The sequence below is a fragment of the Lissotriton vulgaris genome, chromosome 3_1 (genome assembly GCF_964263255.1).
Source record: "Lissotriton vulgaris chromosome 3_1, aLisVul1.2, whole genome shotgun sequence".
NCBI classification, from domain to species: Eukaryota; Metazoa; Chordata; class Amphibia; order Caudata; family Salamandridae; genus Lissotriton; species Lissotriton vulgaris.
In genome coordinates, this window is record NC_141689.1 from 1,280,679,679 (window position 1) to 1,280,703,755 (window position 24,077).

Genomic DNA, 24,077 nt, shown 5'->3' on the forward strand with positions numbered 1-24,077 from the left:
CTGGGATGCTTGATTCTGGTCCTGGGAAGACATGGCTTGGCAGTTCGGGCTGGACTGTTCCCATGAGGTACAGGGTCAAGACTGGTTTGCATATGGCCATGTCTGAACTGGGGTGGCTTGCTGAGCAAAATAACAATGGATTAAACCCAGATCTGTGACTGGAGGTGAATGTTTTGCCATTGTGTAACATTCCGTCCCTCATCTTGTGTGTTTTGCTTGTTCCTGGTGCGACTGGTGGTCCTTTTTTTCTGGTATGCCTGTCCCGGTTGATGTCCGCCTAATCCATCCTGTGGGTTGTGCTTGGGTTCCTGATCGGTACTGGGTCGGTTGGTGCCCTGATTGTGGGTTTCTTGTCTGGCTTATGTTGGCCATTCCTGGGGTTGTATGGGGTTTGCCTCTGCCCTGGTGGGGTATCTTGTCACTTTTCTGGGCAGTTTTTCACCTCCCTCATTCTCCTTGGTGTTGCAGTGCTTCCCCTTTATTTTTGGGCACTATTGTGCTGTCCTTGTCTGGGTCACTTTTGGTCTGATTTCGTTTGATTCCCATGTGTTGGTGCTATCTCCTTCTAGTCCGGGCTCTGCGCTTTGCGCTTTCATCTGGTCCCTATGCTTATGTGGTTTCTGGCCTCTTTAGGCCTGAACGGGGCACTTGACCTGTTGGTGGTGCTTGCCAAGGTGCTTCTCCCTTGTTGACTATGTTTTGGTGGCTCTGTGGTTGCTACGTCCACTAATGGTGCATATGTTTGCCCTCTTGGTCACTGGTCCTGATCCTGATAGGTTTCCTCTACCTTTCCTTCCTCTGTGATCGATGTAATGTGTGCCTTTGAGCTGGGTTTAATTGCACATCTGTTCCTCTGCTCTGTGATCCCCTTTTTGCGGGTGTTGGTCAATGGAGCTATGACTCTTTGGTGGGTATTGTGCTTCAGTCTGACACAGGCCTGGGGTATGTGTCCTGCCACTTCTTTTGTACTGTCCTACTTTGGTATGTGTTCGGATGGTGCTTTTCTTTATCGGGGGCTGCTGGGATTCCCCGGTTCTTCTTCCCTGGGTGAGGCTCTGTGTTTCCTATGTGGATTCTGAATCCTTTTCTTCTTTGTCCCTCATTTGGGGTACTGGAGCTGGCTGACACGGGTTTCCTCCCTGGAGGTCTTGACATTGCTTGGGCTCTTTTTCGCCCGGCTCGTCTGTCCTTTTCGCCTTTGGTGTGTTTCTGCCTGTGGCTTTCCCTCCAGATAAGGAGACACACCTGATGATGTTGTGTGTGTTTTTCTCCAAGACCACCCGGATGGATCAGACCCAGAGTACTATGCGTGGGTATGATGGTGTTAAAATTGGCTGCCATGATGTGGGGAAATATTTATTAGGGACAAATCATGGTGTCAAGGTTAAAAAAAAGTGTATAACAGTCTGAAATAATGACTGTCCTATATAGTTGGTATCATGATACCATGATTTGTCTCTAATAAATATTTCCCCACATCATGGTAGCCAATTTTAACTAGCATTTGTCTTGATCTTTGTTTCACATTTTTCTTCAATGCAATTTATTTTCCCACACCATCATACCCACGCATAGTACTTTGGGTCGGATCCATCTCGGGTGGTCTTGGAGAATTGGAGAAAAACACACACAACATCATCAGGTGTGTCTCCTTATCTGGACCATGACATTACTCAATCCCAGATGAAGAGGCTCCACCATATGGGTGGGCTGATGGGATTCATTTCCTCCCATTCATACACTTGTATGTTCTAACACTCATGCACTTGCCTCTATCTATTTGCTCAGTATTCAGTGTTTAACACAGACCACCACCAGTCTTTATTGCTTGTGAGTGGGGTGTACAGCCACAGCGGAGGCCAGGTTCTGTTGCCCACCCCACCGTGAATGGTTAGAGTCTGTATGCATTAGGGAGTTAGAAGCCCTTGGAGGATGGGGCAACTGGTATGACTAGAGACCCATTCCTGTGAATTTGTAAATGCTGTGTTTAGTAGGAGGTCAGAAGCCTTTAGAAGATGAAGCACATGGACTGGCCTGAGGCCAGAGCCAGTGGCCCACCACAGTAGACAGCCAAATACCGTTCACTGTGGAGGTCAAAAACCTGCTGGGGTGTTGTGCAGGATTTGGACAGAGGCTGGTCACTGTGAACCACCCCTGCAGTAGGTGATAAAGGGGCTGAAAAAGTGAGGATGGACATTTACGCAGAGTGAGACATTGGGCCTTTCTTGATGCCAAACCCAGCACCACATGCTTCAAGATTGATGCAGAGCCACTCGCCTGAGGTTGAAGAATAAGAAACCCTGCAGAAATTAGACCTGAAAAATGGAAAAGAGGAGGGAAACTGCTACCTGTGGTTTGCACTACTTACTCCAGCTGTTGCAACAAAGTTGTTTGTTTGATGGGGATGATAAAGCAGATTATCTTCTGAACAATAAATGCCCATCTGAAAATGTGGCAGAACAAGTTTTATCAAAGTTTTAAACAAATGAAAAAAATGTCAAAGTTTTGAAATAAGTTTAAAACGTTCTTAAAAAGCACAAAAAAAGCTTCCAAATTAAAACACAAAAAATGACTGTTTGTAGCGGGTTGTGTGTAAGCCCCAGTTTCAAGCTAGGCCCAGTAACCTAACCCCACTGTGCACAGCTGAAGGTTGTATGCATCAGAGAACAGACTGCTTATAGTAGTTGGATTTCAGGGCCTGCCCATGTTACTCACCACTGCTTCACACATCCAAAGGCCATGAGCAGTGGCAGGGGCGCCCAACCTCAAAGAGGGTGTCTTCACAGAGCCTCACCAAAGGCTAGGCCCTGAAACTCATCCTTGGGTCACACAGACTCTTGCCGCGAGTGTGGAATGGCCCATGTGCAGTTGGAGCTGGATGCACACTGAGAGGCAATCAATATAGGTGGCTAGAGACCAAACGATGCACCACATCCTCTTGAGTCGGACAGAAGGGTTGGATGTCCTCAGAGGGTAGAGCACATGACCAATGACTATGCTCTGTGGGGTTCATTCATCAATGGAGTCTGGGGTGTAAGTGAAGTGATTAGCCATAAGCACAAGGTTCAGGTCCAAAAAAAGATCCATGTGGAATATGATGAAAAACAGAAAAAAGTCACAGTTATGTTTTTTTTTGTAACACCATCTTGCACACTGCTTGAACTCAAATGAACACACCGTTATAGGGCAGTTACAATTTCATTACAAGAACGTAGGCTACATTATACATTAATCCTTTAATGCAGTCCAAGCAAAAGCTTACATCACAATATTAAAAGGTTCCAGAATAGAACAATAGCAACACAAGAAAGGCATGAGCCATCAACACTCTGCCTCTTTTAAATGTGGCTCCAAGCAGATAAGTTCATTTTCCTTCATTACCAATATTCATTTTTATCTCTATTTTAAAGTTCCCCTGTGTATGGCTTAACCCCACCCCTCTTCCTACTGCCTCAATAACAATCTCCAATTTATGGAGATCTCCCTACACCCCCTTCCCTAGTCCCCTCCTTTCGTGACTGTCCAGATTAATCTGCCTTTTCTTTCAGCTTATGTACTATTTCTAATGTTGGAATATATTTAATCGAACCTTAATATTTAGTTTTTTGTGTAAACGATTATTCTTCAATTTCATCCTTGGTCTACTTCCACATGCCATAAGGAGCTTACCTAATGTTTTCGTTTAACTCTCTTTTTTCACCTCTTTCCACCGATGCAGGCCGCGCACTCCAACGCGGCCCTGCATCGCTACCTTGTAATATTTCGGATTTCATCCGCAAGTAGTTGTTTTACAAACGTATTCATAAAAGATAAATTAAAAAAGGGGTTTTAGCAGGAAATCCTCATTTAACTGCCATTTTCAACATTCTATAACAAAATTAATTATAATAAGAGAGGAATTATTCTCTTGACATTCCTTCATCTATAAACCTTGTCACTATTATTAAGGGACATCCTCCCTAATTATCTTTCATTAAAGGGCCTTACCACTTTTTATAAGTTAACATGTCCTATATACCATGTCTGAGTCTGACTCAGGCAAGGCTTCTGCCCCTACTCCTAACATAGACAATGACGCCCTGCAAAAACTCCTTCATTAGGAATTGAGGTCCTGCATGTTTGAGACCTTAAGTCAGATCATGTCCTCTGAAAGGTCACTCCCTGATGAGTACGAAATCTCAGAAATTCCAAACCCCTACCCTGACAAGATCACTGAATTAAGGGGTAAAAGACTTAAGAAGAGTAAAAACATTGATAAGAGCGGTCCAAGCACCTCATTAATTCAGGTAGGTCTTAGCACCGTAACTTCTAATGGAGTTCCTCACACCTCGAACTCCCAAGAAATCCCTAGAGGCACAACTTATCTAGGTGTCCTTAGCGGCACAAAACATCTGGGTGTCCCTAGTGGCACAAAATATCATAACGCTCTTTACAATATGGGAGGTAACAAATCTAATGATATAGAATCCTCAGACACACCTGATGAGTATGTCCTTGATCTTGATGAAGATGATCAAGAATTTTACAATCCATAAGAGGAACTCTCATCATCCTCTAAGGACATTTGACCCCTTATAGGAAGAAATGTTTTCCCCATTAAATCTGAAACACCCAAGAAGTTCCAAGTGGTTCACTCAGGACAAAATCGCAAAATTCATAAAAAAATGGATAAGAAACCTCTTAGAAAGGGACACTCGTAACAACCTCAGAGCTGAAGGCTCTAGAGCTTCTATTGAGGATAAAAGCTGCTATACCCCTAATTTGGACCCTGAACTCATTAAATTCCTATTCAAAATTGGACGTGATCCATGAAAAGGGATGAATAAATCCCTGAAAGTGTGCCAAGACCGTCTTCTCGACGTACTGGGACCACTAGCCAGAATCCTAGATTCCACAGAAGATGGCCACGTCAATGGCACCCCTCTCAACACTAATCTCATCAGGGGATGGGAATCTATGACATAATATCGACAGACAGAATATAGACATACAAAAATATCGACACAAAAATATCGAAATCAAAAATATCGGAGTTCTATCTACATAAAGGTAAGTACAAAAATATCGAGAAAAACATATCATTGTACAAAAATATGGAAGTTAAAAATATTGTTTTTTTAAATGTATTAATAATAATGTACATATTATTTAAAAATACATATAATCTAACAAATTATAAATATAAACATGAAAACATATTTAGAAAATAATAACTAATACATATACATTTAAAATAAATTAAAAACTCTACATATAAATTAATATATATACTTACTCCACATATTGCAACAGTAAGAAAAGCGTTGGATAGCGTAGGGGTAAAAATTACTATTCCCACTCTAGAGGGTGCAACAGTAGGGAAAGCGTTGGATAGCGTGGGGGTAAAAATTACTATTCCCACTCCAAAGGGTGCAACAGTAGGGAAAGCGTTGGAATAGTGTAGGGGTAAAAATTACTATTCCCACTCCAGAGAGTGCAACAGTAGGGAAAGCGTTGGATAGCGTAGGGGTAAAAATTACTATTCCCACTCCAAAGGGTGCAACAGTAGGGAAAGCGTTGGATAGCGTAGGGGTAAAAATTACTATTCCCACTCCAGAGAGTGCAACAGTAGGGAAAGCGTTGGATAGCGTAGGGGTAAAAATTACTATTTCCACTCCAAAGGGTGCAACAGTAGGGAAAGCATTGGATAGCGTAGGGGTAAAAATTACTATTCCCACTCCAAAGGGTGCAACAGTAGGGAAAGCGTTGGATAGCGTAGGGATAAAAATTGCTATTCCCACTCCAGAGGGTGCAACAGTAGGGAAAGCGTTGGATAGCGTAGGGGAACAAATTACTATTCCCACTCCAGAGGGTGCAACAGTAGGGAAAGCGTTAGATAGCTTAGGAGTAAAAATTACTATTCCCACTCCTGAGAGTGCAACAGTAGGGAAAGCTTTTGATAACATGGAGGTAAAAATTACTTCCCACACTACTCCCCCTTTAACATACCACACACTACACATACAAAAAAACACAATTAATATAAATATCAATTAATCAATTAATAACAATGAATATTATTACATTGATGTAATTATAAATTAACTAATTACCACATATTAATTACCAAATAATAATTAATTGCCAATTAATAATTAATTAACAAGATATTTACAAAAATAAACAATGTTTATTAAGAAAGTATTTATAATTAGTATTATGAAATAATAAAGAAAACTAATTACCAATTAATTAATTAACAATTAGTTAACAATAAATACCAATACATAAATACAATCTCTTTAAATAATTTAATTTAATTATGTCACACCCTATTCCCCTATAAACACACACCCCACTACACATAAATAAATCACATTAAAAATGTAATTGTCATTTAATCACTTAATAATAATTAATTACCAATTAAATATTAATTAACAATAACCGAAAATAATAAATATTACTACATTAACTCTAATTAATTTAAGTAACTAATAATAATAATTAATTACAAATTAATTATTAATTAATAATTATTTATGAATCAAAAATATTAAAAAATATTAATTAATTTATTATAATTAAATTACTTCCCACCCTATCCCCCTATAAACCCACAACCCGCTCTGATACTAAAACGCAAAATGTAAACAAAATTACTAATTTCTAAACATACATTAAAAAACATGTTTAACCAACATATAAACAACATAATAAAATAGATAACACTAAACAAAATTTCGATATTAGTAACATACATACCTTAATAACCATATTCTGTCTATCGATATTATTGCACATCGATATTCTATACCATCGAAATTAAAACATCAATATTATTGTATATCGATATTTTAATTTCGATATTTTGTCTCTCTACCAGGGGGATGGAGCCAGAGAGCTTTAATTCTACTGGGTAATGCCAATGCTATCATTAATGCAGAAAGACAAAGAGTTGTTTTGACTAAAATAATCCAAAACTAACTGACATGGCGGATAAAGAACCCTTGCAAAACCCAAAATATTTACTCTTTGGAGAAGACCTCATTAAATCCTTGGATAAATACGTCTCCACTTTCACCGCCGTGGACAAGGCACAGCAAAATAGGCGCAGAGTTTTCAATCCTAAACTTTTTTGGTGGGCTAGAAGACGGGGCCTCTCTTCCGACCGCTTCAATCAAAGGCCATTTCCAAGATCCTGTGGTTTTGGAAGAGGGTATCTGCAGTAAAACGTGCCTCAATTCTACTCCCAGAGATGTAGAGGCCAATGCATCAGAGGATTTAGATCCTGTGGAACCGTCATCTCAAACAACCTTGCAAGTGAGAACTCTCTCCCCTCTCCCTTCTACTTCTTTCCCACAAAAAGTGGGTGGCAGACTCAAATACTTCCTTTACAATTGGAGATTGATCACTCAAGATCCTTGGTTCTTAAACACTGTCAATGGGTTTATGATAGATTTGACTCACATACCTTTACAAACTTTTTTCCCGAGAGACATGCCTCTCTCTCCAGAGCAACAAAAAATAGAATAGGAGGAGATTTCCGCTATGCTACAGAAAGGAGCCATAATAGAGGTCCCATTAGAAACTTTAAGATTTATAAGCACACTCTTTCTTGTCATAAACTCAAGAGAACTAAACAAATATTTGGTTTACAGACACTTCAAGATTGAGGGCATCCATATCTTGAGGGATTTACCTCTAGAGGGAGACTGGCTCTTCAAACTAGACCTAAAGGAAGCTAACTTCACCATTCCTATGATCGAATCCCACCAACCCTTTCTTCAATTTGTCTGGAAATATCACCTTTACCAATTTCAGGCACTCCCCTTTGGACTCTCCTCTGCCCCTTGGAGCTTCACCAAGGTCATTAGAGCTGTTGCCTCATCTCTAAGAATAAGGGGCATTCGTTTAATCATTTACTTAGACGACATTCTTATAATGTCTCAAGATCCTTCACAACAAGCCAAAGACCTGAAAACTGTGATGGATCTCCTAGAAAGTTTAGGATTCATCATAAACAAAGAAGAATCAATTCTGTCCCCTTCCAGATCTCTGAAGTTCCTAGGTTTCACAGTAGACACATTGAAATGTCTCCTTTTACTACCTTCTAAAAAGATTACAAAAATCAGGAAGTAAGTAAGACGTGTCCTGAAACAGCAAGACTTATCTCTGAGATAGCTAGCCAGACTTCTGGGTCTCCTCTCCTCCTCCATCCAAACCAACTTTACTGGTCCCCTCAACTATCGGGCCCTCCAAAGGGTAAAGGTGAGAGCCCTAAGATGTGGACTCTGGTACGGAGATCGGCTCTGTCTGGATCAAAAAGCCAAATCAGAACGAGCCTGTTGGCTCAAGAACCTAGAGATGTGGAATCAAAAAGCAATCTTTGGTTCAAAACCACAGTCTGTTTTAGAATCAGATGCAAACATTCATGGCAGGGGAGTTTGCCTTCTCAATCAGAACACTAGTGGTATCTGGTCAGAAGAGGAATGATCTCACCACAGAAATTATATAGAGCTTACAGCTGGGCTTTACGCCCTCATAAGCTTCAAACACTCCCTCCAGGGGAGGTCAGTCATTCTAAAGATGGACAACATGTCAGCAATAGCCGGTATAAATCGTCTGGGAGGCACCAAATCTGCAAACCTCTCGAACCTAGCAAAGAAACTTTGGATGTTCTGTCTGGAACACAAGATCGCTCTCAAAGCGGAATACCTTCCGGGAAAATCGAACATATCACAGCAATTGGAAACTGAATGTTTCCATGTTCAATACCCTAGACAAGATCTGGGGCCCTCTAGAGATAGACTTATTTGCGAGCAGACTAACCTTTCAACTGGAGAACAACTGCAGCTGAATGCCGAACCCGGGTGCTCCAGCAGTCAGCGCCTTCCCAAGCATGGTTCCCCACCACTCTAGAACTAGTTTGCATTCCCCCCTTCTTAATTCCAACCTTAGAGAATCTTCTTGAAGACGTAGACAGAGGAGTTCATCCCCCTAATTCAGAACAGGAGTTTAACCCTTCTTGCCTGGAAAGTGTCAGGAGATCCAATGAAATCTCAGGACTTTTGGCGACGGCTTCAACTCTCCTGAGAGAGTCTTGGGCCCCAGGCACTCACTACAGATATAACAACATATGGAGAATCTGGGTATATTGGTGCCTGGAAAGGAACCTGGATTTCTTTGGAAGCACCTATTGTTGACATAGTTAACTTCCTTGTTAAACAATTTGATAAAGGTCTCAGCTATAGAACTATCAATTGCTATAGATAGGCTATTTCTGCTGGTCATGTCCTTGTCAATGGTAAAACGGCAGGTAAAAATGTCATTGTTTGTAGAGTGATTAAAACCATTCATTTAAGAAGACCTTCTAAACCTAAATATGAAAGTCTTTGGGATGTCAAACTAATCCTTGATCTTTTCAATAACTGCCCTTTTAATACTCTCCTCAATAGAAAAAAACCTTTCCATTAAGCTGACTACTCTACTATGCCTAATCTCATGCAGAAGGGTCTCTGATGTCAAAGCCCTGGAGATTACGAATAGATCTTATAACATGTTCAGAGTCAAATTTGAGATTTATAGAAGAAAAAAGACTATTTCTGATTCAATCTTTTCCCCACGTTTTGATTTATGTCCAAAACTTTGTGTTGTGGAATGCATGAGAGAGTATGATCGCAGAATGCTTGCTCTTTGCCCTCAGGATGTTAACCAACTACTTATATCCTTTGTTAAACCCCACAAAGGCGTAACCGTGACCCCTATTGCTAGATAGGTGAAGACTATTATGAGTTTAGCAGGTATTGTCTTAAAGAAATTTCAAGCTCACTCCTTTAGAGGGGTGCTATGGCCAGTAAATCCCTCTGATCTGGAGGTAAGTTGGACGACATTCTCAAAGCTGATGACGGGTCAAATGCTAGCACCTTTGCACATCATTATTGCAAGCCTATTAAACATATGTCTGATGTTGTTTTACAAAGCTACCAACATGCATAATGTAGCCTCCGTTCTTATAATGAAATTGCTTCTCTCATATTAACAAATTTAGAGAATCTGGATTTCATTAAAGACACAGAGGTTGACATTATCCCTCTCATCCTACCCCTTGTTGGTCTTGCAATGATTTAATGCTGTTTTTGTTAAAGTATGGGCAGAATTTGCGAATTCGCGGTCCGTGAATTCGTGCGAAATGGCCAAAAAAATCTGCGAGTTTGCGAAATTTCCCACAAACTCGTGGATTTGTGTGCCATTTGCACAAATATCTGACCACGTGTACCTGTAACTTTGCCAGCGCGCCAAAAGGCGCCGAGGTCCCTTGAGTGAGCTGGCCATTATAGTGGGGACGGGCGGGAAGACGTTTCATACCGCTAGTGTGTGGTGGACGGGGCCAAAGGGGCGGGGCTTCTATGCAAGTTCACATGCATCTTGTTTTTAAAGGGTCAGAGACTGAGCAGCAGATGAGGAGAAAGCAGCCTCCTGGTCACAGGAGCTACACGGGGATGGCACTCGGGAAACTCATGGATGCAAAAATACGTTTGGCACAGGACCCCAGAATCCTTCAGATGTCCAAGATAGCTTTGCTGCGCGTTGTGGTACAAAGCCATTCTAATCCTGCTCAGTGTGTTCAGGCACATACAGCTGCTGCTGCTGGACAATGTCCCATCTCATACTAAACTGCCCCATACAGGCATATGCTGGCGCTGGGCAGTAGGGTGCAGTGACATGCTGGTGCTCCACGCCTGGTACATGCGCATACCGGTGCCACGGGGGGACACGTGTTTATTGGTGCTGTGTAGCAAGTTATGACTCCACATTTTGACTGCACCAGACGGTGAAGCCACCTACATGGATCAGGAACATCCAGGCACCAGACTTCATGGTGCAAGAGCATAATGATGCTGTGCAGTGCGGGTATATATGTACTGGGGTCAGGGGGGAACTTAGCAGAATGTGTGCTCACAACCAGACGGCTCCCAGGCAATTGAGCACAAATGATTTTCACACTGAGAGGGCTCCGGGGCAGTTCAGCAGCACGGGGGCTCACACCCACTGGGACCCAGGGCAGTTCAGTAGCGTGTGGGCTCACAACACCTGGGCAGCTCAGCAGCGCGGGGGCTCACACACACAGGGCTCCCGGGCAGTTTAGCAGCGCCATCCTCTGGTTCATCACTGCCACCCTCTGGTTCATCACTGCCACCCTCTGGTTCACAATTGCCACCCTCTGGTTCACCACTGCCACCCTCTGGGTCAACACAGTCACCCTCTGGTTCATCACTGTCACCCTCTGGTTCATGACTGCCACCCTCTGGTTCATCACAGCACCTTCTGGTTCACCACTGCCACCCTCTGGTTCATCACAGCACCCTCTGGTTCACCACTGCCACCCTCTGGTTCATCACTGTCACCCTCTGGTTCATTACTGCCACCCTCTGGTTCACCACTGCCACCCTCTGGTTCATCACTGCCACCCTCTCGTTCACCACTGCCACCATCTGGTTCATCACTGTCATCCTCTGGTTCATCACTGCTACCCTCTGGTTCACCACTGCCACCCTCTGTTTCATCACTGCCATCCTCTGGTTCATCACTGCCACCCTCCAGTTCATCACAGCTCCCTCTGGTTCACCACTGCCACCATCTGGTTCACCACTGCCACCCTCTGGTTCATCACTGCCACCCTCTAGTTCATCATCTCCACCCTCTGGTTCGCCACTGCCACCCTCTGGATCATCACTGTCACCCTCTGGTTCATCACTGTCACCCTCTGGTTCATCACTGCCACCCTCTGGTTCACCAGTGCCACCCTCTGGTTCATCACTGCCACCCTCTGGTTCACTACTGCCACCCCCTGGATCATCACTGTCACCCTCTGGTTCTTCACTGCCACCCTCTGGTTCACCACTGCCACACTCAGGTTCATCACGGCCACCCTCTGGTTCATCACAGCACCCTCTGGTTCACCCCTGCCACCCCCTGGTTCATCACTGACACCCTCTGGTTCATCACTGACACCCTCTGTTTCACCACTGTCATCCTCTGGTTCACCACTGCCATCCTCTAAATTCATCACAGCACCCTCTGGTTCACCACTGCCACCCTCTGGTTCACCACTGACACTTCCTGGTTCACACCTGCCACCATCTGGTTCATCACAGCACCCTCTGGTTCATCACTACCACCCTCTGGTTCATCACTGCCACCCTCAGGTTCACCACTGCCACCCTCTGGTTCATCACTGCCACCCTCTGGTTCATCACAGTACCCTCTGGTTCACCACTGCCACCCTCTGGTTCACCCCTGCCACCCTCTGGTTCACCACTGCCACCCTCTGGTTCATCACAGCCACCCTCTGGTTCACCACTTCCACCCTCTGGTTCATCACTGTCACCCTCTGGTTCAACACTGCCACCCTATGGTTCATCACTGCCACCCTCTTGAGGAAATATAAATTTTATGGTCAAGTTGTGTTCCCTAGCGAGTACCCCACCGTCTCCATGTACGAGTTAAAGTGCATGTAACTTCCCTCCTGTGCCAGCTATGAAGACGCAAATACATTTGCGTCCAACGTTAACATGTCCTCTTTCAGACCCACCATGAATGGGTTGAGTAGTCCGTTCCTAAGTATGCTATGCCAACGTCTTTTTGTAGTGTACTCCTACGTTTTTCAGCTCTGGCTGAAGTAGGCCCTGAATCTCTGCCACCGAACCTCTTTTCTGGCTTCTGACTCTGAGAATCTCTGCCCAGGCTGCCCCCGTATTCGTGAACTCTGACTTACTTTCAGCGTGGCCCCTCGAGCTCGGCTCAGCCTGCTGCCTGCCAAGATTGACTATAACCTTCGAGTTATCTGTTTTCCTCCCCGAAAATACATTCCTGCCTGCTAGCTCCAGTAAACATCCTTCCTCAGCTGCAGGGCAAGGGCCGACCTGTCTCTATGCAACTAATTCAAGTAATTCATAGCTTCTGTTGCGATGCTCCCCTGGAAGGCCCCATGCCCCACGCTTCTCATACAGACATTCAGGCGCTTATACACGCACTCACAGTCAGTATAGAATAGCTTCTGCCACAGAGACCTTTCCGCCCAGATAGCTTAGTTCCTAAACATCAGATATCAGATATGATAGAAGCACAAGTTGGTCTGACATGCCAGACTTCTGTCTCTTTCCGTCAGTGCAAATGTCAAGTCCCCCAACACCCTCCGACTCCATGTCATGCGCGCGCATCCAAGCTTCCGATTTCTGCTGACATTGCAACATTTTCTGTTAGTGCCACCCCTTTGGTGACACCTACCTGTGACGTTTCTAGAACACACCTCTAGTTCACGCCTCTTGATTACGCACATGTACCACGTGTAAACTGTTATCTTGTCTTCTCTCAGCTGTTACGCCTTCTATACTGTTTCCAATGATGCAAAATAAGTATATAAGCTATGTACTGTTAATAAAATGCAGCGCGCTCTATCCCTTCTGACACCCTGTGTGGTGTTCGGAACATGATAATTTGGTCTTGACCATTCCTTTTTAAGGAATAAAACCCCTAAGAACTCTAACACCACGGACTCTGTTTTCTTTCATTTCCGATTGAGTTATTATTGATTAAGTACTTACCTGCATAGAAATTAAGAGTAAATTATTTATTTACATCATTTTGGCGCCCGAATAGGGACCCCTCCCCCACCTCACGCGCCGGTTGGTGCGTTGCAACCTGTGTCCCCTGCCGTCAGTTAGCCGGAACATACGCGTATCGGCAGGATTTCCTGCATCTCCCTCTGACCCACGGAGGTGACGAAGACTGCGATCAGTACCCAGACGAGGCGGTGAGGAGTGCGGAGGATCCCGACCAGAGCCTAGCCGAAAGAAGCAAGGTCCGAGGTGTCAAGAGGCCCACCAGGTTTCCGAAGGTTTCCGAAGTTTTCCGAAAGTTTTCCGAAGTTTTCCGAAGTATCGAGTCGAGTCCAGTCGAGTTTTCCGAGGCCTTCTGTTTCCGTGCTTCCCGGTGAGTACCATTGCTGGGACGTATCTAGACGGGTTTGGGTACACAAGTCCGGTCTGCACTGTTTTTAGGCAGTGTATCTGTACTGTTTAGCAGTATATCTAGTATTCCGAATTTCTGAATTTTTGCACTGTTACACCAGTGTATCTGTACTGTTGAGCAGTACATCCAGTATAAAGGGGTAGTCATCTATGTCTTAAATGTTTTTTGTGATTAATGTCGTGGTATGAATGTGACTGTTTTTTGTGCATTATTGTGTTTTCTTGTATAACTAGTTACATTCAGAATTAAGTATCAAGGATTGCGCATTTCAGTAATAAGTAAGCAGAATGCCGTTTTTCAACAAGTTAAAGCAGATAGGAACTAGGAAAGGGATGCTAGAGGAAGAAATTCCTATCCCTCCTAGGGACACTCCAGGCAATTTTATGTATAATAAGCATGGCATAGATGCCATATTGTATCTAGAATTATGGACCGATTATACAAAGCACCTAGACGAGAGACACAGATGGCCAGTTAATGGAACATGGGATGCCGAGTGCATCATGAAGGTAGAAGAGGCATTACGGAAAAAGAAAGCCAGGCAGTCTCAGAAAGATGCCATAGAATTTTGGCGTAAGGAATCACATAAACGTGCTGAAAGAGCACTTCGTAGAGAAGACAGACTTAAAGAATCAGAAAAAGCTCGAGAAAACGAACTAGTTATTGAAGGAATCCGAGTAAAATCAGAACAAATAGATCGCATCCGAAATAGCCAAGTAAACGGCATGTATCTTATGGCCGAGGGTACACCTGACGCCATTTCAGAAATACCGAAAAATTTGCCGTCGCCATTAGTTCCAACTAGAGTAATGCACAAGACTACTAAAGACATATTCCTAAATTCCTACCTAGAAGATGTAGCTCCAGCTTACACCAACCTGCCTGTTCGTGCCCTGCCTACTGACAGGGACGGGGGCGGCACCCCGCCCCCAGATCATGCTTCGTCAGTACCACAACAGACTTCTCCTGTCCCGCCAGCCCCGCCACTTCCCGTACTCAAAACGGACCTACCGAAACAACGTTTGCCTGATCCACCTAAACGACAAATTCAAGTTCAAATACAGACTCCACAAGGAGGTAATGCACAAGCTTCCGCTTCAGGAGGTGCGACCGCGGGTCCTCAGACCCCGCCACCAACTCACAGATTCAATCTCAGAGGTATGCAGAGTCCTCTTACGTACAGGTCTCCCCACTCCTCTAATTCATCCCGCCTTGACGCATTAAAAGAAAACATGTCAGTTTGCAGATATGATCCAGTACCCGGAAAAGACGATTTAATGATATTGGCATCATTACGGTTAAGATCTGCTACTGATAACTTGTTATGCTATGTAGGAATGAAGGAGCGTCTAGATAGAATATATGAGTTTGTTCAGACAGGGAAAGACCCTGACAGTATTAAGGATGCCATGGAGAAACAGAAAGTTGATATGCAAGCACTGATACTACGATTTTTCATAAATTGTCTAATAAGAGAACAAGACAGGCCTGGAACAGATCAGAGTGAATTAGATGCATTGAACAAGTGGGGTCAAAATATAGCTGAAGGAAAACACGACAAGGGGACTTGCATAGCCTCTATGTACAAGAAGATTAGGAAAGCAGTGATAGCAGTACACCAGAAAGAGAAAGAAAAGGCTTCCTCCGAGGAGGAAGAAGAACAGGAAGAATCCGAAAGAAATGTAGGCACCATAGCATATGTAGGTAAGGGAACTTACCTTAGGAAGGGTATCCGTCCAGAGAGCAAGAGAGTTTTCTTCTCTGCCTTGACAAATCCGAATTCTGCTGAGCATCAGTTCCAGGAAACTGATAAAAGGCTTCGAGATCGAGTTGGGTACCATGTACTCAATTCTATGGATGAACAAGAACTAGCCCGATCAGCTGTATCATGGGCCGAAAATGCAGACATATATAATGATGACACAGTGGCACAGACATTTCTGAACCTCTCCCCCGACGAACAGAAATTAGCAGGTGTATACATGATTCAGCACCTGCTTATCAAATACAGAAAACATTATTCTGATCCCGGTCCCTTACATGAAACACTAGAAGCACTACTGATGGATAGATGGAGAGGCTTAAGTACCAAATTAATTCAAATAATTCTAGAACAGCGACATAGATATGACACCTTTGTAAGCTCTGAATATGTCCCCGCCCCACCTCCAGAAAGGAAAATGTACCACATGCAATGCGGGGGTAGTATTGAAAGTCAGAACCCCTTACGAGAAGTGCACCCTGTTATGGGTGAGGATAAAACCTTGAAACGCGTGTATGTACACACGCCTCTGACTAAATTAGAACTGTTAGAAATGAAGAAACTAGTACCATGCCATGATAAAGACCCTGCAGGTTTTCATAGAGAGCTTAAAGACATGTTACTAATGGGGGATTACACGTATGATGATATCATGAAAATGTTAAAGGTACTATTACCAACGGGTATCTTCGAGAAATTGAAAGAAAAGGAATGGGAGGTGGGAGACACAAAGATTGCATGGGCAGAAATAGAGGACGAAGAAAAGAAACGGATCCCAGGGTTAGGCCTTGGGGACAAAACTAAAGCATTACCAGGTTTGATAGTACAGGTTCTGCCCAGATTATTGACAACTAGAAAGGAAGATTGGGACGCCATCTCGTCCTGTAAACAGAAACATGATGAAGATACTAGTGACTTCTATTCAAGATTCGAGAAATGTTTCATTATTAATAGTGGCCTCCAGCCAAGTAGCGAGTCGTACCCGCATCTTTTTGTATCGAAGTTAGTCGAGAATTCCCTACCGTTAGTTAAAAACCGTGTGTACAAGGTCGAGAGTACATGGCAAGCAAATACGCCATCACAGATGTTACAAATGTTACAATATCATAAGAACAGAATTAGAGAAGAACAAGATCAGGAACAAAAACGCATGAAAGACACAAAGATGAAAATGTTAGTAGCTCAGACGGTCCCATCCGACGGTCACAGAAAGGGTACGACCCAGACCAGCCACACTGCAGCTCCCGTTAAAGGGACATGCAATTATTGCAAGCAACCGGGTCACTACGTACACGAATGCCCAGTCCTGAAACATAACATAGCGACAGGTAAAACTAAGGAAAGACCGCATCCGCCTAGACAAGACCATAACCAGCATCAGTCTTCACAGAATACACAGAGTACACAGCCTATGCATGCTTCTTCGATTCCAGCACAGACCGTAGCAGTACCACAGCCACAGCCCATTGCCGCAACTCAGCAAGTTTCACAGCAGATGTACCAGTATGCCCAGTCCGCTTACCCCGAATATTCATGATATACATGAAACAGCCTAGAGAGGGAAGGTGGCTTGCCTCTTATTGAGATTCCTGTAGATCAAGAAGGTCCTTATGTACACAGTCAAGTATTGGGAAAAGACAGAAAGTTTTTAATTGACACAGGGGCAAGTCGCACTACAATCAGCCATGATGAAGTTCCAGGGGCACCCCTCTCAGGCTCACAGAATGTTTCCCTTGGTTTTTCAGGACAGCCTATTGTAAATGAAGTATCCGAACCAGTTCCCCTGGCTGTGGGTCCGTTATCACGTGTTACAGACCTGTTACTCACGAAATCATGTCCAGAAAATCTGTTAGGAATTAAAACATTGAAGGCTCTAGGAGCTATAATATGCTGTTCCCCGGAGGGGGTTAGACTCTTTCTGCGGGATTTCAAGGGTCATTATGTTTTGCGAGAATTCGATGTCAGATTGAAAAATGTACCAGATTACTTGTGGGCAAAAGGCCCAACTGACGTAGGTTGTATGCACATCACGCCATACCGTGTTACACTCAAGACAGGAGTAGTTTTACCCCGAATCAGACAATACAAGTTACCACCCAATGCTGTAGTGGCTTTACTGAAAATCATTGACGAGCTCATTGCCCAAGGAGTGGTCGTCGAGACCGACTCCAATATCTGTAATTCACCCATCATTCCGATTCTTAAACGTACAGATCCCAATGCACCGCCAGTATATCGGCTGGTGATTGATCTTCGAGAATTAAATAAATGCATTATTCCACAGTATCCTGTGGTCCCCGATATCTCATCCCTATTGACTGCCATTGATTCAGAAGCAACGTTCTTTACTGTAATTGATCTCAAGAACGCCTTCTTCAGCGTACCTATTGATCCAGAGAGCCAATATCTCTTCGGATTCTGTTTAAATGGACGCAGTTTCAAATTTTCGCGCGCACCTCAAGGATTCACAGAAAGCCCCAGCATCTATAGTCAAGCACTGAAAAGACAACTAGATTGTATTCAAATGCCAGTTAACACCGCTTTACTGCAATACGTCGATGATCTGCTGATCACCGCACGAAGTGAGCCCGAATGTGAACAAGCATCACTGACAGTTTTACATTTCCTGGCCGACAAGGGGCACAAGGTGTCCCCTTCGAAGCTACAATTCTGTGTTCAGCAAGTTGTGTACTTGGGTCACTTGCTGTCCAAAGTGGGGAGACAGCTCACTCCCGATCGCATTCAGTTAATTGTAAATATGCCGCAACCCCAGACACAAAAGGAAGTACGGGCCTTCATAGGCCTCACCTCGTACTGCAGACAATGGATTCCCCAGTATGCATTTCTAGCCAAACCACTCATTCAGTTAACGACACAGGAGGCAGCAACTTCGACTGCCCTCCCTTGGACTCAGGAGCACACACAAGCTTTTGAAGAATTAAAGAAAGCCTTATGTCAAGCACCAGTTTTAGCGACACCATGTTACAGCAAACCGTTTACACTTTTCGTTACAGAACGTGATGGTACAGCGTTGTCTGTCCTCACCCAAGATCAAGCAGGTTCACATAAGCCTTGCGCTTATTTTTCAAGTACATTGGATTCAGTAGCCCAGGCACTCCCTGCGTGCTTAAAGTCTGTAGCAGCAACAGCATTAGCAATCAGACAGAGTGATTCAATTGTTTTAGGTCATCAGTTAACAGTTCAAGTACCACATTCTGTAGAGGTTTTGTTAAACAGAACCCAGACTCAACACTTGACTATAGCACGACTGACAGGTTATGAATTAACACTATTCCAGCCACACATAGAAATCAGACGCTGCAGCATCCTGAACCCCGCAACACTGTTACCAACAGTTATGACAGATCCAGCCCCACATGATTGCATAGAAATCATTAATGCAGTAACAAAGCCTAGACGAGATTTAACAGATGTTCCATTGACAAATCCAGACCTGACACTTTATGTGGACGGTTCATGCATGAGAACAAGTACAGGAGAATTAGTGGCCGCGTATGCCGTGACCACTGAAACTGAAGTTAAAGAAACACATCGTATTGACACACTGTCTGCTCAAGCAGCAGAGCTCATCGCTCTGACCCGAGCTTGTATTCTAGCCAAAAACAGAAATGTTAACATATACACAGATTCCCGTTACGCATTCGGAGTTGTACACGACTTCGGAGTCCTCTGGCAAGAACGAGGTTTCCTGACCTCTCATGGGGCCAAGATTCAACACGGTCCCCTCATTCAAGCACTGTTAGAAGCAATACATTTGCCTTCGGGCATATCAGTCATGAAGTGTAAAGCACATATTAAAGTTACAGATTCTGTGTCCCAGGGTAACGACCTGGCAGACCAGACAGCAAAACATACAGCACTGACTCACACCCAGATTACTGATGTGACAAAGACAATAGTACCGACAAAGTGTATGACAGTTAGAGATCCCGCCCTAGACGTAATTGATATCCAGACACACGCTACTCCAGATGAAATAAAGAAATGGACTGAACTAGGAGGGATTCAGACAGATCAAGGTTGGATAACGAAGGAAAAATCTATATGGTTTCTCCCTGACTCTATGGTTCAAGTCATGATAAATACAGCACATAGCCCGGCACATCTAGGAGAGAAAGCGATGTTAGACAGTTTACAGAATCTCTGGCACAACAAACACTTACGAGCAGCAGCAAAACAGAAAGTGCGTACTTGCATGATCTGTTGTCAATTCAATCCAGGTAAAAGCGTCCCTGTAGAGCAAGGTGGATTTCATCCTCCCGATCACCCTTTTGAAGTCCTCCAGATGGATTATATCCAGATGGACCGTTGTCGAGGTTTTAAATATGTTCTCGTAGTTATCTGTGCTCTGTCCCGCTGGACCGAAGCATACCCAGTATCAGATTACACTGCTCCGACCACTGCCAAGCAGCTGGTTCGTGAATTCTTCCCACGATACGGCTTGCCTCGTGTCGTATACTCAGATAACGGTCAGCCATTCTCATCTGCATTAATGAAAGAAGTTTCCTTGCTGCTAGGATACCAGTGGAAGTTCCATTGTGTCCGACATCCCGAAGCAGCAGGCCTTGTAGAAAGGCATAATCAGACACTAAAATTACGTCTTGCAAAGATTTGTCAGGAGAAAGGGGTCGACTGGATAGTCGCCCTGCCCGTGGCACTATTCTACATGAGAATGGTCGCCCACTCAAGATCAGGGCTATCCCCGTACGAAGTGGTCTTTGGCAGACCACCGAATATGTGGGGGACGCCCATTCCGAAGAAAATCACTGATGTTGATTGCAATATGTTGACAGATTACCTTGCCTCCTTGATGTCTGCACTCCAATCATGTCGTTCACAGGTTGCCGCAGCTTTCCCTGACAACACTGATGTAAAGCCGCACGAGGTCCGTCCTGGGGATCTGGTACTCGTCCGGAATTTCGACCGGAAGAGTCCGCTGGAGCCCCGCTGGAAATCCCCGAAGACCGTTCTTCTCACCACGAGGACCGCCGTGAAGATAGAGGGGAGAAAGGGGTGGGTCCACACGAGTCACATCAAGCTTTGCAATGAACTAAAAAACGAACTAAAACAGGACTCTGACTCGTCCACCCCCACCAAAGACTGTATAAAACCAAGTGACTTTACCGTTACCGAACGAGAAAAGACTCCCCAAGAACAATATCGTATGAAACTCCGATCTAGCAAGTCAGACAGTTTAATTGTTTAAGTCCTCCCCTAGGTGAATCGGTTAAATAGTTTCTGACATGTATCCCCTAGATCGAGATAGAGAGAGAGAGAGAGAAGCAAAGAAACGTACATACTGTAAATCACTGCGTAGTCACTGTATAGTGACACTATTAATCATGTTCTTCCTAAGTATTCTAATTATTGTTGCCAGCATTCTGCTACCCATCTATTGGCCTATTTTCAGGCGTGAACAATCTGCTTACAATGTCTCTGCTGAACACACTTTTAGTGAATTACCTACACATGAACTCTCTTACAGACTTGCGCTGCGCAATAACACATTCATTAGTATGTTACACCACTCCCATCAGACAAATAATGCTACAGACTGCTGGATATGTGGCCGACTCCCTCCCTACCAGAATTACAAGGGAGCCCTTCCTCTCTTTCCGTACCCGTTCACTCACAATGGCTCCTGTGGTGCATGGTTTAAAATAATTAATTCTTTAGATCCCGATATTGCTGTTTTCGATGGAGGCTGGGTTTGGGGAAACCTGAACTTAGTTCTGCTAGATGTCTGTTACCCTGACAAGGAGGGACTCCCTACTCGAATAGGAACTGATCTAGAAAATGAAGTATATGGATTAGGTAACTACACAATTAGTCTCATGATCCTTACTGTTGAATCCGAAGCCGCTCCAGTTCTGCCCCATATGTTAGTACTACCAGTCACAGGTGAATTATGTGTCCGAAAGAAAGGTTCAGTACACGTAGGTCATAGTAAATGCACTACTGTGGTCGAATTCAGTGATCAGGGTAAGTCGTCCTTCAAAGCTATCAGTCACTCTTATTTTGTTTGTGGTCATACCGCATACATACGTTTGCCTCCAGACTGGGATGGTACCTGTTATATTGCATTCCTTCTGCCACCTGTTTTTCTAGCTCCCCCTAATTACCACAGAAATACGAATCTAGTCAAGAATAGATCCAGAAGAGATATCCCACTTGTCGACTACACAGAAACGGCATGGGAACAGTACACTGATTTCAATAAAGGATTCTTTTTCTTTCTAGGACCTGTCCAAAACAGTAAATTGATACGTAGATTAACTAGAACACTTGAAGCTGTAGTACATGAAACTGCCTCCGCCTTGGGTAACTTAACAGAGGAGCAATCTGCTATGCGGGTTGTTGTCCTTCAAAATCGTCTTGTTATTGACGTCATCTTGGCAGATAGAGGTGGAGCCTGTAAGGTCATCGGGTCAAGTTGCTGCATTTTCATCCCACAAAATGCACCATCTGTCTATCAAGCTATTACCCGTCTGCATAAAATTGCAAATCAGATACATCAGAATCCAGGCACCTGGACTTGGTCCGGCTGGTTCTGGACAACGTTAACAGCTTGGGGATGGAAGATCCTATCCTTCCTAGGCATTGGTCTAGTCATAGTATTCAGTTGCTGCCTGTGTCTACAATGTGGACCGGCAATATGTGGACTGTGTGCCACTTCCTGCATTGAACATTCCAGTTGTCTCTCAAATCGTCAAAGAAAGAAAGATGAACATATAATGTTACAAGAACAAACTGATCGATTCATGAGGATCGATATATCATGAAGGGTCCGTAGGGAACAAGGAGGGAATGAGGAAATATAAATTTTATGGTCAAGTTGTGTTCCCTAGCGAGTACCCCACCGTCTCCATGTACGAGTTAAAGTGCATGTAACTTCCCTCCTGTGCCAGCTATGAAGACGCAAATACATTTGTGTCCAACGTTAACATGTCCTCTTTCAGACCCACCATGAATGGGTTGAGTAGTCCGTTCCTAAGTATGCTATGCCAACGTCTTTTTGTAGTGTACTCCTACGTTTTTCAGCTCTGGCTGAAGTAGGCCCTGAATCTCTGCCACCGAACCTCTTTTCTGGCTTCTGACTCCGAGAATCTCTGCCCAGGCTGCCCCCGTATTCGTGAACTCTGACTTACTTTCAGCGTGGCCCCTCGAGCTCGGCTCAGCTTGCTGCCTGCCAAGATTGACTATAACCTTCGAGTTATCTGTTTTCCTCCCCGAAAATACATTCCTGCCTGCTAGCTCCAGTAAACATCCTTCCTCAGCTGCAGGGCAAGGGCCGACCTGTCTCTATGCAACTAATTCAAGTAATTCATAGCTTCTGTTGCGATGCTCCCCTGGAAGGCCCCATGCCCCACGCTTCTCATACAGACATTCAGGCGCTTATACACGCACTCACAGTCAGTATAGAATAGCTTCTGCCACAGAGACCTTTCCGCCCAGATAGCTTAGTTCCTAAACATCAGATATCAGATATGATAGAAGCACAAGTTGGTCTGACATGCCAGACTTCTGTCTCTTTCCGTCAGTGCAAATGTCAAGTCCCCCAACACCCTCCGACTCCATGTCATGCGCGCGCATCCAAGCTTCCGATTTCTGCTGACATTGCAACATTTTCTGTTAGTGCCACCCCTTTGGTGACACCTACCTGTGACGTTTCTAGAACACACCTCTAGTTCACGCCTCTTGATTACGCACATGTACCACGTGTAAACTGTTATCTTGTCTTCTCTCAGCTGTTACGCCTTCTATACTGTTTCCAATGATGCAAAATAAGTATATAAGCTATGTACTGTTAATAAAATGCAGCGCGCTCTATCCCTTCTGACACCCTGTGTGGTGTTCGGAACATGATAATTTGGTCTTGACCATTCCTTTTTAAGGAATAAAACCCCTAAGAACTCTAACACCACGGACTCTGTTTTCTTTCATTTCCGATTGAGTTATTATTGATTAAGTACTTACCTGCATAGAAATTAAGAGTAAATTATTTATTTACATCACTCTGGTTCACCACTGCCACCCTCTGGTTCATCACTGTCACCCTCTGGTTCATCACTGCCACCCTCTGGTTCATCATAGCACCCTCTGGTTCACCACTGCCACCCTCTGGCTCACCAAAAGGCAATTTATTCACACACCGATGATTGTGATTTACTCTACAGTCTAAGCAGAATTTTGAAGTATCTAAATAGTTACTTTTCATTGAAAAAAGCGTGATTTCGCTTTTTTGCTTCAGGAGGAAATTTACAATAATTTGCAGTTCACT